This window comes from Brachyhypopomus gauderio, chromosome 8 (genome assembly GCF_052324685.1).
Source record: "Brachyhypopomus gauderio isolate BG-103 chromosome 8, BGAUD_0.2, whole genome shotgun sequence".
In the NCBI taxonomy this organism is placed as follows: Eukaryota; Metazoa; Chordata; class Actinopteri; order Gymnotiformes; family Hypopomidae; genus Brachyhypopomus; species Brachyhypopomus gauderio.
The window spans coordinates 3,602,303-3,621,449 of NC_135218.1; the positions used below are offsets into that span (position 1 = coordinate 3,602,303).

General features: G+C 40.1%; 1 long non-coding RNA gene and 1 pseudogene across 1 annotated transcript; one reads left to right on the top strand and one right to left on the bottom strand.

Moving 5' to 3' along the window:
- Nucleotides 1-3,293: 3,293 nt before the first annotated feature.
- LOC143521013 (uncharacterized) lies at nt 3,294-4,317 on the bottom strand. Its single transcript, XR_013132589.1, has 3 exons — nt 3,933-4,317; nt 3,432-3,735; nt 3,294-3,356 (listed from the first exon to the last, which is right to left on the bottom strand). It is a non-coding gene; the product is annotated as an uncharacterized LOC143521013 (long non-coding RNA).
- An 11,275-nt stretch (nt 4,318-15,592) lies between these two features.
- Nucleotides 15,593-18,933, top strand: LOC143521121 (odorant receptor 131-2-like; annotated as a pseudogene).
- The last annotated feature ends 214 nt before the right edge of the window (nt 18,934-19,147 follow it).

Genomic DNA, 19,147 nt, shown 5'->3' on the forward strand with positions numbered 1-19,147 from the left:
TTCAGAATGCGCCTAATGAGGTACTCCTATTCAATCTCCCACACACCCGGGAAAAGCCTCATCACAGCCGACACACTCTCGCGCGCTCCACTGACAAATGCAGTGACGAGCAGTGACAAAGACCTGATGGAGGACACCAACATCTACGTGGAATCGCTGATGGAGACCCTCCCAACCAGCATCAGATCCCTGACAGAACTCCACGAACAGCTGCAGAACAATAGTGGTAAATCAGAACCTGTTAAAACAAATCTGCAAAATTTGAATTGTAACTAAATTGTGGTGAACTGACAGTACTTGGATGATTCTAAATTAAATCCAGTCTTGTCTAAAAAGGTAAAAGTATATGGTTTAAAAATTGTAACTATGGAAAAAGGGTTTTAAGTCCCTAAGGTGATTTTAGGGTTCGAGTCTCTACCAGCATAATAAAGACTAACAAGTTTTTGTGTAAAAATGAAAACTAACAAGTTTTTATTAAAGGTTTATTCCGTGGTGTGGCGGCCGATCCGTTCCTCTGACGAGATGAATTGGAATACGCAGGTTTCAGTCCTGCGAGCTGGGTTTTTTGAGTTAACCTTTGGATCCGAGGAATCCAAAAATAACCTCGCGGTGTCAGAACGGAACTCTCGTTCTATATTTAGAACTTCTGGGTGAGTATCTGTTCTTATCAACGTATGTAACTGGTGAGGAAAATGCAAGTCATATAAACGGTTTTAAGTAGAATATAATGTTGGTTTTAACCCTTATATGGTCCAAGGGTCTGTGGGACCCATTTTTAAAAAATCAGCTTAAAAAAATTCTACAATTTTTTTTTTTTCAAACTGAGATTCATTGGTCCTTGGCTCATTTTCTGTGAGCAACATAAATCAGAAAATATTTTCAATGACCACCCCCCCGTACCCCCCCCTTCACATTTGTATTACATACAGGGTCCAGGGTCCACTGGGCCCTGGGCTAGTCAAAGTGGGCAATCAACATTGGGTTGGGTAGTTGATAGTCGTCTGTATGACTTTAAAGGATATACAAACAAAGGACAGAGGAGTTTGGCATGCAAAGGTGAGCAACCATCAACACTTTTGATGGTTGTCACATCAGGGGTTGATTGCATATTGTCAGACAGCAGACGAAGAATCTCTATAGAGACAAAGGGGTGAGATCTGAAAGAAGCATCTTTTCTCTCAGCCCTCATTATCCCTCCCTCCTCTCTGGACCTGTGTGTGTGTGTGTGTGTGTGTGTGTGTGTGTGTGTGTGTGTGTGTGTGTGTGTGTGTGTGTGTGTGTGTGTGTGTGTGAGTGTGTGTTTCATCCAATCATGGGGACATGATGCTATAAATGCTAAAAATGCTAAAAATGCTATAAAAGATGGCAAAGCGATTCTCAGTTCAGACTGCCTTACAGCTGCTATTGGAAGAGACAGAGGATTTTGATGGTGATTCAGAAGAAGAAATTTCAGGATCACATTTCTGAAATATCAGAGTCTGATAGTGATAATGAAAAGGAGGATGAGCAGCAGCCAGCTCCGTTAGCACCAGCCCATCAGCAGCTAGCCATAGGACCAGCCTGTCAGCCAGCATGATTTATGATTCATTTCCTTATTGTGTTACATTTTAATAAAAAAGTAACTAATAAATAAATGAGAGCAAACTAATTTAACATATGTATTGTTTATTTTACTTGCAATTGGGCTAAATCTGCTGATTATTTTAACAAAAAATGCAATGGGTCCCCCACGCCCAGCTGGACCCCAAGAAGGTAGACCACGCCCGGATCTCATCAGGGTTAAGGGTATGGAATACTGTAGTAGAACAGATGAATGTGACTAGTAAAGTGATTTATACTATTGAAGAATATCATAAGCAGTGTGATATTTGAAGGGCTGACTGTTATGTGACAGTATGGGTGACCAACACAGAACCGTACGTGTGTCCTGAGATGTAATTAATTATAAAACATTTAGAGTCTCGTATGTCATATGTGACTCCTCCCTCATTCGTATTTAATTTATTCAGGTTTCCCCTTTGGTTTGGTACTGCATATATTTAGTATCAGCTGTAGCTTGTGTCTTTGGGGATTACGTTGAGTATTCATTTGCATAGTAAGTAAGGCTTGCTGAGGGTCATTTTGTATAATTAAGCCTAATACATCTGTTTCTGTTCCATGCATGTTTGCATATTGTATATAAGTTCTCCTTGTGTCTGGTCGGTAAAGCTTAGTGATCGTGCGTGGATATTTTCTCGTCCTGAGATTACTTGTGTTATACTTCCGAGTTAAATATCTCAATTTCGCACCCTCCCCTTGTCTCAGACTATACTTTGTAGGTTCATATATTGCCATTGTTTGAGTGTTGAATAAGTTTCAGGCCAACCCCTAGTCTAAGACTACACTTTAGGGATCATAAATCAAGTCCGGTTGTTAACACTAGGAACCCGACGGCCGCGAAAATTTTCGCAAGGCTTAGTAAGGTCCATGTAGCCCACTCCCCTGCTGTGAAGAGATTAACGCCCATTGTCTTGGTAATGCGGTGGAAGCGTCTCACCCCCAGCTCATACGCCTGCCAAAGCACAACCGGCTCACCTCCAAGCTCATACAAAGCACCAAACGTGATACTTCACGAAAAACTTGGTTACAAACAAGCAGACTGTATATGTTACCGATCCTACAACAAACAGCGGAAATTTTGTAGACTCGTGTTTCAAAAGGTACAATTCAAGCGCACGTAGAGACGACAGTTTCTCAAATGAGTCCCGTCAAACAATAAAAATAAATAAAATTGTTTGAACCTCTTTGTATATTGTTTGAAGCTCTTTGTATATTTACTACACTATATAATATTTGTTACACTTTCTGTTTCCGCGTTTGAATTCGCGTTTGAAAAGCTAAGAAATTATATGGCGCAATTATATATATGGCTGATAAATGTTGTGATCTAAACAGCAGACTGGAAAAGGAGAGGAAAAGACAGGAAGAACAAATTCATGTGCTGTAAAACAACTTTATTTTGATCAAACATGGATGTCTATTCCGGGTTTCTTGAAGTGGAATGTCAAGAAAGTTGAGGGTGTCTTGAAGTTGAGGGTGTACTCGCCAGATGCACTTGCCGCATGCAACACACGCGTTGATGCTGTGGAGAACAATTCAAGGTACACCTTACATTTTGAATAAAATCTTTCAGAAGACAAAAATACGTAACATATGTGGTGTTACGTATGTAGGCCTACTTATCAACGTACCTTCATGTAGTTGTAGCCAACAGTTGCTACACAGCCAGGGTGTACTCGCCGCATGCAATGGGCCACCGGCGTGTTCCTGCGCGCACTGTGTATGCACGCACCTTCATGATGTCTGTCAACGGCGCACTGCAAAGAACAAAGTACATGTTATATTTTGAACGAATTTATTCATGTGTACCAGCCAGGGACCCTCTTTCTTACATTTGCGGCAGGTTCATCGTTCATCGCTGCCAAGGTCAACGGGCCACCGGCGTGTTCCTGCGCGCACTGTGTATGCACGCACAGAAGTACATGTTATATTTAGAACGAATTCATTCATGTATAAATTGATTCTGTGAAAATATCACAGGCATGGGTCATAACAGAACGGGAATCCAATTCCAGCAACCATGAGAAAAATAACCAGCAACCACGACGAGAAATAAACAGAGGACTAACACGGAAACAGACATGAAATGGCAGGAGATGCGGGGCAGACCGTGACACCGGGTTTCATGATGTGCGACTGTGGAACAGAAAGAGAAGAGATTTTTGGTTATGTTCAAATAATAGTGTGTGTGTGTATATATATGTGTGTGTGATTGGTTGTCTGTAACGTAGCTGTGTTAACAATTGTAAAGCGCCTTGGGTATTTAGATAAGGCGCTATATAAATTGAAACATTCATTCATTCATATATATATAAATATACTTATCGACGTACCTTCATGTAGTTTTAGGTACACAGTTGCCACACAGCCAGGGACACTCTGCCCTACACTTGCGACAGGTGTACTTGCCGCATGCAGCGCACGGGGTTATGCTGTGGTTCCGGTTGCAGTTTGTCTGCACCTGACACGTAGTCTTCTTTCCAGGAGCAGGCGAAGGACGTGGCGTTCTCTTCAACTCCTTTTCCTGTAGGAAACGAAGACGGAGTTCCTCAGCAAGAGCACACATAAAAACTCTCCTACTCTCTGTGGACCCCGTACATGCCGTGTACAAAACATGCGCGTTCATCGCTGCCAGGTCAAGTATGTTATAAAACACTGCAACGGGCCACCGGCGTGTTCCTGCGCGCACTGTGTATGCACGCGCCTTCTGGTCCATGATGTCAATGGCGCACTGCAAAGAACAAATACAAAGAAGTACATGTTATATTTTGAATAAATTCATTCATGTATGATAAATTGATTTATCAATGCCAACACATGCATATATCAAGTCAAACACAAGAAAACACAAAAAATATTATATTACTATGCTGTATGAGTAAAAATAAATAAATGACGCTAAGTTATTTACACAAACGAAATATCTTATTTACACGAACGAAATATCAGTCAAACACAAGCATAAACACTGCAAAAAATATTATATTACTATGCTGTATGAGTAAAAATAAATAAATGACGCTAAGTTATTTACACGAACGAAATATCTTATTTACACAAACGAAATATCAGTCAAACACAAAAAAAATATTATGTTACTATGCTGTATGAGTAAAAATAAGTAAATGTAAAAATAAATATTACTTTACTATACCTTTATTACTTTGTTGCTGCTATTGAAGTGCATACACAAGAAAATCTGGGACGCTTGCTTCATACATAACGCCAATACCACGCTAATGATAATGTGTTTCACGGGAACAATATGGACCCGTGATAATGGTTGGTTCAGCCATGTAAATGTGTGGCGCTATTGAAGTGCATACACAAGAAAATCTGAGATGCTTGCTTCATACATAACGCCAATACCATGATAATGGTTCACCGCTCTAAATAATACTTATGTCAATATGTAGCGCTTCACACATAACGCCGAAACAGGGCTAAACTTTATTTATTTATTTTGGACTACAAACTAGACCTGGTGCACACAGACTGCACACAGACTAGACCTGGTGCACCACAGAGCTCCTGCCACAGAGCTCCTGCCTGTCTTTCTGCTCCTGTCTTGCTCTGAAATTAACACATGTATGGTCCTGCTAATTGGGCAGGAGAAGGAGGGGTGATGTCCTCAGAACCTTGAAATCTCAGGAGCTCCAGTGTTAATAAGTTCGTGTGTCGTTTATTGTGTTGAATAAGTTGGGTTCGCTATGCTGACGGTCTTTTATATACTATAAATGGTTGCTGGGTTTGTCCTGTTAATGTCAGTTGTTTCTCTGTATCATCGGTTCAATTTCTTCCTTTGTTGTTTAACAAATAGCATAGTATGTGCTTTGTCTGAGGTGTGCTAGTTTTGACTGTAAGTGGGTGTATTTAATTTCCTCATAATTTCTTATATCTTAACGCTAGGTTATGTCATTTAGTATTGAAATTAGGATTGTTTGTACATTGTATTGGTTTTGTCCCTCCTCTGTATTAAGTAATCAACTAAGTAATCAATCTTAGTTGGACGTCTTGAGAAATGCCTCAGCGCGTGCACCTGTTGTGTAGGGACAGTGTGCCTAGACAAGCAGACAAGCAAGCAAAAGTTAAATTTCATTTGTGTATTTGCCTCCGCCTCTTAACCGAGAATCGTTACATCATCGCAAACAACGAGCCGACTGGCTAAAGTGCATGGAAAAGATTTAGCTCTGTGACACATGTACAAATACTGTTTGTTGGGGGTTGTTCATAACAAACTAGAATGAGCTGGGTCTATACAACAGATATTCAGGAAGATACACCACAACCACCATATGAGTTAAACTTGGTAATGCCCACTAAGTTATCCAGGAATTATTGTAAAAACAGGAAATCGACGACGTGGAGCTTAAAACGCGCGAGTTACCCTTGACACTGGATATTAGTACTTAAGGTAAAAAAAAAGGGAACTCATGCCGTGGAGTGAAGCGTGAACTGCATTTTAAAAGAGACCTGTATGGAGTAGTTATAAATAGCACACACACATAGCGAAGTGACTTGAGTGAGGTAGACATGTCAGTGAAACGGTGAGGTATTTGGATAGCTAAAACTGGACAAGCTGACAGCAGCTAGAGAGCTTGGCTCTGGGAGTGGTAGTAAGTATAATTATAATAATAAATAAAAATAAATACTTGAAAATGTTTACACTGTGGGCCTTGAAAATATAATCTAGTAAAGTAGCTTTTTGAATAATAATCAACGTTTCCATGTTTTTCTAATTTTGGAATAGGTCTGTGTGTTGTCAGTTTAATATGAGAAACCTGATGCCAGTTAAAGTGACTAGGAAATGTTTATTATTAATAATAATAATAATAATAATATTCTGTATTTGTATAGCACCTTTCAAACATACATGCAACTCAAAGTGTTTTATAGAATAGACAAAAAGTAAAATGTTAAAAGAAATTAAAGATAAAAAGAAATCAAACATAATAAAAGAATGAAATAGAGTGACAAATTATAAAATAATGTTGCAATAAAGTAAATAAGATGGCAATTAGAACAGAGTTGGAGTTTCTTAATTAAAAGCAGATCTGAACAGGAAGGTTTTGAGACTCTTCTTGAAGCTGGACAGAGATAAAATGTCTCTGAGCAAGCTGTTGCACTCCAAAAGACCTCAGAACAAGGGGTGTCCGCCCCAGAGGCCTCAATATGTCCCCTAAGTATATTATTTTATGCAGTAGTATCAACAGTATGGGTTTAACCTAAATTTTAGAAGAAGGGGTTTTGGGAAGGGGCAAGGAAGATTACAGTGATCCTGGCAACTTCGTTGTGGCATGTGGAGTGGATGCTTTATCTGTGTTTAGGAGAGTCATTGGGCGAAGGAGTGTCCCCACAAAACCGTAAGATGAAGGAGGGCCAGAGGTCAGAGGTCCAGCACCAAACCCTTCAGCAGCACCAGGGCAATGACGGGGACATGAACTTGGACAGCAAAGCCACGGCAAACCCTATGTTGTCCCTCACTGGTGGTACTCAAAGACTATCATTTCTGGCTGGAGAATATCAAAGTCTGCACAGAACTGTTCAAATGACTGTACAGTGTGGCCAGCAGGCCACTAAACACAGGTTCCTGAAATCAAAGACTGCACCTGTTAACCTGTGGAAGAGACATTACAAATGCACTGTTCACAGACAGCAGACACCTGATGCACCTGATGTCCACAGACTGGCCTCCACGGTTGTTATCTACAGGGGTTTCCTGAAGCCACACTCATGAGCCGCGAGGGGCGTCCACTCCCAGTCAGTGTTGGGGAGTAACGAATTACATGTAACGACGTTACGTAATTTAATTACAAAAAAAGTGTTACTGTAATTCGTTACAGTTACAATGAGAAAATATGTAATTCAATTACAGTTACTTCTGGAAAAATTAAGAATTACAATTTTAGTTACATTTTAAAAATACAAACAAAAACCTTTGCGAAATATTTAATGATATTTTTATTGCTTTGCGCCCTATATCGCCGTTTCCCGTTTGTTTCTGTGCTGGAGCAGCAAGCGCGCGGTTCAGTTTCAGCTCAAGCAGCAATAATGACAGACGCCTTCAAGCACTGGACATTTAAGGAGCATTTGTTTTGTTTTCGTGTTGTCAATAAATGTGAACCATGTGCCACCATCGGCAACTATTTGTGATTATGCCAAGCCTTTGTGTAAATTTTGAAGTTTGGAGGTTTATTTCTGATCAGAAGGCAATAGGGTTGCCACCTAGGTCTGTCACTGTCATAGAACACTGTCATACGCGAATGTAAATTGTTGACGGGGGGGTGGCGAACATAAAATGGACACAGCGAGAAAAAAAAGACGGATTTAAAGTGTGCAGAAACAGTCTAAATAGTCGTTTGAACTAACCTAGTGAAAACCGGGACATTAAATTAATTTTTCTTTTGCCCGGACCAAATATTAAAAAGAAGGACAAACCGGGACAGCCCGGGAAAACCGGGACAGGTGGCAACCCTAGAAGGCAACCAGTATTGAAGTTATAAGCGAGCTAACGGCAAAACACTGTGGTTTCCATAATTAGCTACCTGCTGGGCTAGCTACTACCATTCACTTGAATGTGTTTGTCCATTAGCATGCTAGCTTGATTTACAGGCTAACCAAATTAGCTGTTTAAAGTCCTAAACAGGTATTCGTTGAAATCATACATGACTATTATAGACAATGACAGACGGTATCAAATGAGTATTTATGACTGTTTGGTGTTGGAAAAACTAAAAAAGTAATTTGATTATAAGATAATATTGCAATAAAGAAAGTAAGATGGCAATTAGAATAGAGTTGGAGTTTCTTAATTAAAAAAAAGTAGATCTAAACAGGAAGGTTTTGAGACTCTTCTTGAAGCTGGGCAGAGATAAAATGTCTCTGAGCAAGCTGTTGCACTCTAAAAGACCTCAGAACACAGAGGATTCGCCCCTGACAACTTCGTTGTGGCAGGTGGGGTGGATGTTCTCTTTGTGTTCAGGAGAGTCATTGAGCGAAAAAGTGTCCCCACAAAACCGTAGGATGAAGGAGGGCCAGAGGTCAGAGGTCCAGCACCAAACCCTTCTGCAGTAACTGCTAAGTTAGCTATACCAATGTATGCCTCTAGGGGCAGAGGTGAGTCATGTTCAGTTCTGCAATAAACGGCATAGAGACAAGTGGCATGGTGGTTTTCCTTGGTAAAACACGACAAAAGTAGCAACTGGTAAAACGCAAACCATAACCATAACACACTGCAAAACGAGAGGGAACAAATGCCAGTATAACAACTAAATAAAAGGTTCACAAATCTATCCTAGGTTACTGTGCAGGAACAGTATATCGTCCACAGTCCCAGGTTTGAGCTGCGTTCTGCGCTCTTGAATCACAAAACCAGCGGAGGAAAAATCTCACTCGCAGCGCTGGATGCGGGGATTGAGAGGACACTTCGGGCAATTGTTGCCTGGTTGGGGAAATCGTCTTGGTGTTCTTTCCACCACAAAAGAACATCGAATGATTCGTCCTTAGGTGGCTTGAGTTCGATGTATGCTGAAACTTCATCCTCGTTTGGCTCACCCGTATTTAACTTACCCGCCCGCATACCCACCCGTAAAATAGCGGTATGTGTAAAACCCACCTGTTTCAGCATCTATTTGCCCGTACCCGACCCGGTGCAGGACTCTAATTTAAGCCTTGCGGCCCTTTGTGGGTTTTAAGTTGGTGTTGTGAGAGGTGTGCATTGGTTATAATTAGTTAGAGTTAGTGGTTAGATTAGATCAGCTATTATTTATTATTCGTATTATTATAGATAGATAGATAGATAAATAGATAGATAGATAGATAGATAGATAGATAGATAGATAGATAGATAGATCTTTATTGATCCCTTTGCGAGGTTTCCCTCAGGGAAATTAAGAGACTTTAAGCTAGTTGTAAGCTAGGTAGGCTTCTAAGGCGTCTAAGAAAAGGAATTGACTCAACCCCAACACTGTTAAAAATTTAAATCAGTAATTTTTATTTGTTCCATCTGTTGCAGTTTCCTGTCTTTCAGTTCCATAAGCACTCTTGTACTCTGAGTTCCACAAACATTTATTTTAAGTATTTATTTTACATGTTCAACATCACATCACTCAAATAATAATATTTCCATGTAAAAACACACTTTTATATTCATTGGGACGTGGCAAAAATATTTTATTTTATACACAGACATTCCAGTTTTCTCTGACTCAGGATTCATTGAGTCTGTCATATATCCTTTTGCACAGCAGGTATCACTAGTGAGAACGAGTCAACGAGGCTTCGGGTAATGAACCTTTTGGTGAACCTTTTAGCTGGAAAGTAGTGATGGGCAAAATGATACCGATGCTTCGGAGCTTGTGTCGAGAAATCCAGGAAGTCGTTTATGAAGCGTGTATCGAGGCTTGCTTCGTTTAGGGCGAGTAACGTCACTGATAACGTCTGAAGCCTCGCCGGTTCAGGATGTGATTCGAGTATTGGCGTGATTTTTGAACATATATAAAGCGCAATGGATTCCCGCAAAAGTTGCATGTTAGTATTCATGTTGGAGTTTCGCCAATTTGTCCGTGATATAGATTAACTTGTTTTCATGGAGACTGGTAAGAAGAGAAGAGTTTCCCCTGTATGGAAACACTTTGAACAGATCTCTCCCGATAAGGTATTACACATAATATGTTTGAATATAATGAAATGTGTTACTACTATAATATTCACAAGTCGTTTTTTTTCATTCCAAGGTGAAGTGTTTGTTGTGTTCCAAGCAACTGGGGTACAACAACAACACCTCATCTGTGCCGAGGCATTATCGTGCCTGTCATGAAAATAATGAGGGGAATGGAATTGGACCAGCCAAGGTGGGTTTGCTTTTTCATTTTTCATATTTATTAATCAACCATGATAATAATGACATTGACAATACCAATACTTACATTTATCATACACATCAAAATAAAAGCAAATAAAGACAACCATTGCACATGTGCAAAGTTTATCAATTACATATAATGTAATAATACATATAATCTAATATAATCTTGCACTGTTAACATTATTATGCACATGTAAAATGTGTATATACAGTGAGTACTGTACTTTTCTATGACAAAGGCAGTGACCAGAAAGGAGGAGCTGGACGAGGCTTTGGTCTCCATGATTGTTAAAGACACAGAGCCATTCAGCATAGTTGAAGATAAAGGCTTCAGGGACTTTGTAGCTAAATTGGATCCAACTTATGTTCTCCCAACTAGGAAGGTATGTGTGATGACATGGAAAAAGTACTGAAATACTTTCTTTATTTTCTTTATTTTCAAATAATCATTATTTTCTACCTTCCCTTTAGGCTGTAAAGGCCATGGCTGAGGCCAAATACCAGCAAGAGAAGGAGAAGGCCAAAGCTGAGGGTCCTGCAGTGAGTTTGACTGCAGACATGTGGACATCTCTCAATATGGATGCATATTTGGCTATAACCTGCCATTTTATAGATGACAACACATGTCTGAAGTCTACACTACTTGGTGTAGTGAAATTCCCACAGGCACACACAGCTGAGAATTTGGCATGTGTGAAATCCTCCCTCATGGAAGAATGGGGAATAAAATCAAAAGTCACATGTCTGGTTACTGATGGCGCATCTAATATGATTGCCTGTGGAATCTTAAGCTGTGTCATGCAGTCTGCATTGCTCACACCCTGAATCTAGTTGTTAAAAGGCTCTAAAACTGACCCCAGTGCTGTCCACCATTCGTACAAAGGCAAGGAAGCTGGTGGGCTATTTTAGGAGCAGCACAACTGCCAAAGTCAGTAACTTTTATTTTCATATTGTTTACACATTTTGTATTGCTACATATGTAACACATTTTATCACTTAACACTTACTTTTTATCTTTAAAGGAGAAGCTGGGAATCTGGACCTTGTTCAAGAGCACATGAGAAAACCAAAAAAGAAATTGATTCAGGAGGTTGAAACAAGATGGAACAGCACATTTCAAATGCTGGAGTGAGTAGCAGAACTCAGGGAGCCTGTGGGGGCAGCTTTGGCTGGGTTACAAACTGACATTCCTGCACTGACCTCTGATGATTACAATAATATCTGTGCGTGCCTGTCTATAATGTCTCCTTTTCACGAGGCTACTATAGAGCTGTCGGAGGAGAAAAAGGTATCTGGCTCCAAAGTGGTGCTATTATTGAAAATGGTTGAAAAGATGCTCCAAGAAGAGGCAGCAAAGGCAACAGTAGCTAGAGAGCTGGGGGAGCACCTCATCAGACTCCTTAGGGAAAGGCTTGACAAAATCCAAAGCATGAGCATTATGTCACTGGCAACACTACTAGACCCAAGGCACAAATCACTTGGTTTCTTTAGCCCAACAAAGGCAGATGAAGCAATAAAACGACTCACCTCTGAATGTGCCAGTGTAATCTCCAGAGAATCACATCCATCTTCAGCTGCAGCTTCAACATCACAGGATGCTGCAGCTGAAAGACCTGGTCAGTGTTTTTGCTTTGGTTTAAAGTCAGTTTTGAATTATGACCTCATTTATATTAATCTGTTTTTGCTTCTTAGGAAGCAAACTCTGGTTTCATTTAGATGCCATGGTCACCGAGTCCCGAGGAATTCACAGTGTCACTGCTGATGCCACAGTGGAAGTGCAGAGATACCTGGCAGAGCGCAACATTGAGCGAACAGAGGATCCTCTTCAGTACTGGGAGAGACAGAGGTGCATATATCCAAGCCTATACAGGCTTGCTGTGGGATACTTGTGCACCCCTGCCTCTTCAGTACCATGAAGGTACTGCAACTACATAGCACTTTTGTAAGTCGCTCTGGATAAGAGCGTCTGCTAAATGCCATAAATGTAAATGTAAATGAAGGGTTTTCTCCAAAGCTGGAGAGGTCATCTCCAAGAAAAGAAACCGACTGAGTCCAAGCACAGTAGAAAAAATATTGTTTCTTAATAAAAATGTATAGAATCAATTATTATACAATCACTGTCTCATCTCTTGAAAGCACTGCAACAGTTTTAACACAAACATCTCATGTCCTATTGCAGTGGTCCCCAACCTTTTTGTGCCACAGACCAGTTACATGTCAGACAATATTTTCCCAGACCGGCCTTTAAAGTGTGGGGGGTAAATACAACGAAATAAAGATACGACTGGCATAAAAACAAATATACGACATATATCCGACGCACCGGCGGATGTAATTAATAATAATAATAAGTTTATTTTTTTATAGCGCCTTTCACAAACCCAGGGTCGCTTTACATGAACATGGTCATACATAAGAGAGGAGAGTTAGGGAGTATCAGAGAGAGTGGAAGTAGTGAGAGAATAGGAAGGTCTTTACATGAACATGGTCATACATAAGAGAGGAGAGTTAGGGAGTATCAGAGAGAGTGGGAGTAGTGAGAGAATAGGAAGGTCTTTACATGAACATGGTCATATATAAGAGAGGAGAGTTAGGGAGTATCAGTGAGAGTGGGAGTAGTGAGAGAATAGGAAGGTCTTTACATGAACATGGTCATATATAAGAGAGGAGAGTTAGGGAGTATCAGTGAGAGTGGGAGTAGTGAGAGAATAGGAAGGTCTTTACATGAACATGGTCATATATAAGAGAGGAGAGTTACGGAGTATCAGAGAGAGTGGAAGTAGTGAGAGAATATGAAGGTCTTTACATGAACATGGTCATATATAAGAGAGGAGAGTTAGGGAGTATCAGAGAGAGTGGGAGTAGTGAGAGAATAGGAAGGTCTTTACATGAACATGGTCATATATAAGAGAGGAGAGTTAGGGAGTATCAGTGAGAGAATAGGAAGGTCTTTACATGAACATGGTCATATATAAGAGAGGAGAGTTAGGGAGTATCAGAGAGAGTGGGAGTAGTGAGAGAATAGGAAGGTCTTTACATGAACATGGTCATATATAAGAGAGGAGAGTTAGGGAGTATCAGAGAGAGTGGGAGTAGTGAGAGAATATGAAGGTCTTTAGCTGAGCTTTGAAAATAGGAAGAGAGGCAGAGGAGCGAAGAGAGGAAGGTAGAGAGGTCCAGAGAGTGGGGGCAGCAACACTGAAAGATCTGCCACATAGTGGAAAGTCTGTGTGTTGGGATGGTTAATAGACCGGTCTTAGAGGGAGAACTCAGTAATTAGGAGAGAATCCCAATTTTTTATATTTGTCAAAATAAAACATCACTCAGATTCTGATCGTCAGTAGAATATATATATTACTATAGAATTGTATATATATATATATATATATATATATATATATATATATATATATATATTAGGGGTGGGACGCGATCAAAAAAATTAATCAAATTAATCGGAAGCTTTGTAATTAATTAATCGAATTTAATCACATTTCAGTATTTAACATGAGAAATATTAATTTAAGCTTGAATGATACACAGACCAATAGATGAGTGCAGAAAACAGAGCAAACTGTTTTCAGAACACTGGAAATTCTGACCAAATGTTGTTTAATTTTGGAAGTTTTGCTCAGGATATTGGAAGAATTGAAGTAAATCAGAAGATGTTTTTTAATACCATTTTAGATGGTATATTTTTCTTTAATTTCCCAGGCCTCTGCCACAGGGATCTCCATAGTGCCTAGAAGTGGTCTTCTGCATGCTCAAAGCAAATGACTGGATCTTCATCATCTATAGATTCATCATCTATAATATGAGCTGTCACACCAAGATAATTCTTGTTGCTAACAGAGGTCCAGTGATCCCCAGTCAGAGCCACATTTGTGGCGCTCTTCACAATAACCTGTTTTACTTCCCTTCCCTCATCATACAGCTGCTGGATTTTCTTCGACATTGTCTTTCTGGACGGCAGTTCGTAACTTGCATCAGTTGACGCAATGTGCAGCACTTCTTGTGAGCGTTTATCTTCGACCACAGAGAGCGAACAACACTGCAAATAATGTGACGCGTCATGTATATACGCGTGTGGAGTCGCGCGCTACGGCCACTCGCGAAAGTTTAATCCAGTCTTAATGGTCCAATGAAGGTAATTTAAAAACCAGGGGTGAGTTTCCCAAAACGTTCTTAACGCTAAGTACTTCTTAAACTCGTACTTAAGAACGAGATTACGAAGTACTTAGCGCTAAGAACGTTTTGGGAAACTCACCCCAGGACATTTCCTCACTTAAAAAAAACCCGGGACGCCCTGGACAGGATGTGAAATACAGACATGTCCCGGGAAATACGGACGTTTGGTCACCCTATCGTACTAGGAATACATTTAGCAGTTAAGTTATCATTACTGACCTGCGCGTTAGCCCCAACATGTTTTGCGTTGAGGTGGTAACGAAGGGTGGAAGTGCTCCTGTGATAAGCGAACTCCTTCCTACATAAAGTGCAAATAACATAATTTTTGTTTGTACTTCCATCTGGAAGTTTCTTATATTTAAATTTCCCATCCACCAGCGTAGCCTCTTCAGTAATCTCCATCATGATCTTATTGTGCGTCCATATAATCTGTATGTCTGGAACTTGTGCACTGAGAAACATTCCACGGTGCAAAAGTGTCTCATGCATTAAAATGCGTTAATATTTTTAGTGCGTTAATTTTCCTGTAATTAATTAATCGAAATTAACGTGTTAAAGTACCACCACTAATATATATATATAAATTTTTATATATATAATTTTTTTTTCTGTGCGGCCTGGTACCAAATGACCCAAATATTTATTTATTGACTGAAATCGTACTGGCAAGTTATGACAAACAGACCTCTATTAGCATTTCCCACACATCAACAAACTAGATGAACAAATGAATGAACCACAGAAAATCAAATTACGGTGTTTGTATTTTTGTTCTTGGCAGCGATCATTCCTTCCTGTGCTGACAATGTTGATTAGGGGACTTAACAAATAGTTGAAATGATAATAAAGGTGTTGACCAGCAGGGGGGTTTGTGTGCACATGAAGCTTTGAGAAATGAACCTTTTTTTGAACCAGCTCGATAGAAAGCTTCAAGGGTTCATGAGGCTTCATCTGGCCATCACTACTGGAAAGCCCCATTGGTTCATGAAGACTCTTTTTGCCATCACTAGCCATCACTACTATTTACATTTTAAGAATATTTTAGGCCCTCTGAGAGTTCCCCGCTGCTTACAACATACTAGGGGTGGGCAGATCGATATTTATATCGATAGTATCGATACAAAGGTGAAGATTGGTATTGGATCGATACCATGGCGAAAATATCGATTCTTTTGCTACAGTTTAGAGGTCTGCGCGGGACTGCTTTTTTAATCCCGCTCCCGCCCGCACCTGCTTGTTTTAGTCCCGCTCCAGCCCGCACCGGCCAAAAAATCGCTTGTTTTAATCCCGCACCCGCCCGCCACATACACATTTCTGTCGCCCCCACACGCAATCCTAATATGAATTGAATTAATTAGATTTAGTACTTGAAATTTACTTATGTATTTATTAAAACAGCAATATAGCGATGGATCGCGCTGTCCCATTTCTTACCACAGTCCAAACACATGCCGTGAGGTGACGTACACCAACACTTTCTGATATCAATCACAACAAGCCGATTTCCCTCTCCATTAATTACAATGGAATATGACTTCCATACATCAGACTTTCCTGTAGTTGGCTTAATTGTGGTGTATTCGCCTGTTTTAATTGAATTTTCCACAGCTGAAACTGGTTGACCGTCTACAGCAGGGGTCGGCAACCTATGGCACGCGTGCCACCATTGGCACGAGGCATAATCACTGGCACGCGACACGCTGGACCAGCATCAGCAAAAATATATATAATTTAATATAAATTATTATATTAATGGATTATAATTTAAAGTAAAAAGTATCCCCCCCCCCCCCCCCCCCCCCAATGGTTTGGAAGTATCGGTATCGGTATCGGCGATACTGACCAGTATCGTATCGGTATCGTATCGATACCAAAATTCCGAGTATCGCCCACCCCTACAACATACAACTTACAATAACCCACAGCACTAGAGAGACCAAACACTGGACTTAAATACACTAACTAAACAAGGACGGAGAACAAGGCAGGAGTGTGAAGACAGAGACAACTAGGAATTTCAAAATAAAAGACACTCAAACAACACACAGAGAACAAAACAAAAGACATGACTGACAGGGGGGAGGTGGGAACCACGTGACAGCCCACCCCTGCATTATATAAACTTCTCACTCACTCACTGAGTTGCATTATTGCATAAATGAAGACATCCTTTCCACAGCAGTTTACCTGAGTAAAAGAAAAACTTATTAAAAATATTTTCTCTTTTTCATGAGAGAATTTTCATGAGATGCACACATTTTTTTTAATCCACTGAAGTGTTCACAGGCAATGAACTCCTCGGTTAACACTAGGAACCCGACGGCCGCGAAAATTTTCGCAAGGCTTAGTAAGGTCCATGTAGCCCACTCCCCTGCTGTGAAGAGATTAACGCCCATTGTCTTGGTAATGCGGTGGAAGCGTCTCACCCCCAGCTCATACGCCTGCCAAAGCACAAGCGGCTCACCTCCAAGCTCATACAAAGCACCAAACGTGATACTTCACGAAAAACTTGGTTACAAACAAGCAGATTGTATATGTTACCGATCCTACAACAAACAGCGGAAATTTTGTAGACTCGTGTTTCAAAAGATACAATTCAAGCGCACGTAGAGACGACAGTTTCTATATTCAAAAAAATATTATGTTACTATGCTGTATGAGTAAAAATAAGTAAATGTAAAAATAAATATTACTTTACTATACCTTTATTACTTTGTTGCTGCTATTGAAGTGCATACACAAGAAAATCTGGGACGCTTGCTTCATACATAACGCCAATACCACGCTAATGATAATGTGTTTCACGGGAACAATATGAACCCGTGATAATGGTTGGTTCAGCCATGTAAATGTGTGGCGCTATTGAAGTGCATACACAAGAAAATCTGGGACGTTTGCTTCATACATAACGCCAATACCACGCTAATGATAATGTGTTTCACGGGAACAATATGGACCCGTGATAATGGTTGGTTCAGCCATGTAAATGTGTGGCGCTATTGAAGTGCATACACAAGAAAATCTGAGACGCTTGCTTCATACATAACGCCAATACCACGCTAATGATAATGGTTCACCGCTCTAAATAATACTTATGTCAATATGTAGCGCTTCACACATAACGCCGAAACAGGGCTAAACTTTATTTATTTATTTTAGACTACAAACTAGACCTGGTGCACACAGACTGCACACAGACTAGACCTGGTGCACCACAGAGCTCCTGCCACAGAGCTCCTGCCTGTCTTTCTGCTCCTGTCTTGCTCTGAAATTAACATATGTATGGTCCTGCTAATTGGGCAGGAGAAGGAGGGGTGATGTCCTCAGAACCTTGAAATCTCAGGAGCTCCAGTGTTAATCTATTGAGAATACAGGACACATTTGAAGAAGCTTTCAGCAAAAATTTCACAATTGTGTTTCTTGGATTTATAATCATCTGCATCAATGGAACATTTGTTTTCACTTTTATGAAAAGTTCAGTTTTCCACAGCGATCCAAGATACATTTTATACATACACTTGGTTATCAATGATATGCTTATGCTTTTTGTGTCTGTGACTCTCTGTGTAATATCATATGCATGTAAAAGTGTAGACCTTTCATTATGTTGTATGTTATTACTCATAGTCTCAACCACTCACAAGAACACCCCACTGAACCTGGCTGGCATGGCAGTGGAACGTTACATTGCTGTCTGCAAACCACTGCATCACCCTCAGATCTGTACGGTTCCCAGAACGTGCATCCTGATATGTTTGATATGGGGAATTGGAGTTATCCCTGGACTGACAGACCTGCTGATAGCTGCCATCACTCACACACTGTCCGTATCCAACACTGTGACTGTCTGCACTTCAACGTCACTTTACAACACAGTTTACCATGTAGAGTTATGCAAAGCTATGCAATGTATTTAGATGACAGCTGTTTGGCTTGTCCTTATTTACACTTATTATCGAGTGCTGGTTGCGGCTAAAAAAATGACGGTTGACAAAGCTCAGAACACGATCCTTTTGCATGGGGGCCAGCTGTTATTTTGCAAGCTGTCCTACACAACTCCTGTGCTTGGCATTGTTCTTGTACTTATTTTTCCTGCTGATCGGACAAAAATCTTATTCTTTAATTACCTGCTGACAAACATACTACCACGTCTGCTAACACCGCTTATTAATGGGGTTAGGGATCAGAAATTAATCCAACACATGAAAAGACATATCTTATGCAAGAATATTATAAAAGTTGAGTCAGTCATCAGTCAAGCAATGACAGCAACAAAATAACAAATATTTTTTGCACTCTGGGATGCCTGTCTCTAAATCTGTTGTTTTTAAAATGGTATTAACTGCTTCTTAGTGCTTGTATTTCTCACAATATTTAACATTTAACAGCAGTTACATAATTGATAAGACATTTGAAATTTTTCTGGAAAGGCAGCAGTGACATCATGTTATTTTATTACTTTTATTTTCTTTGAATAAATGTGTCATTCTACGG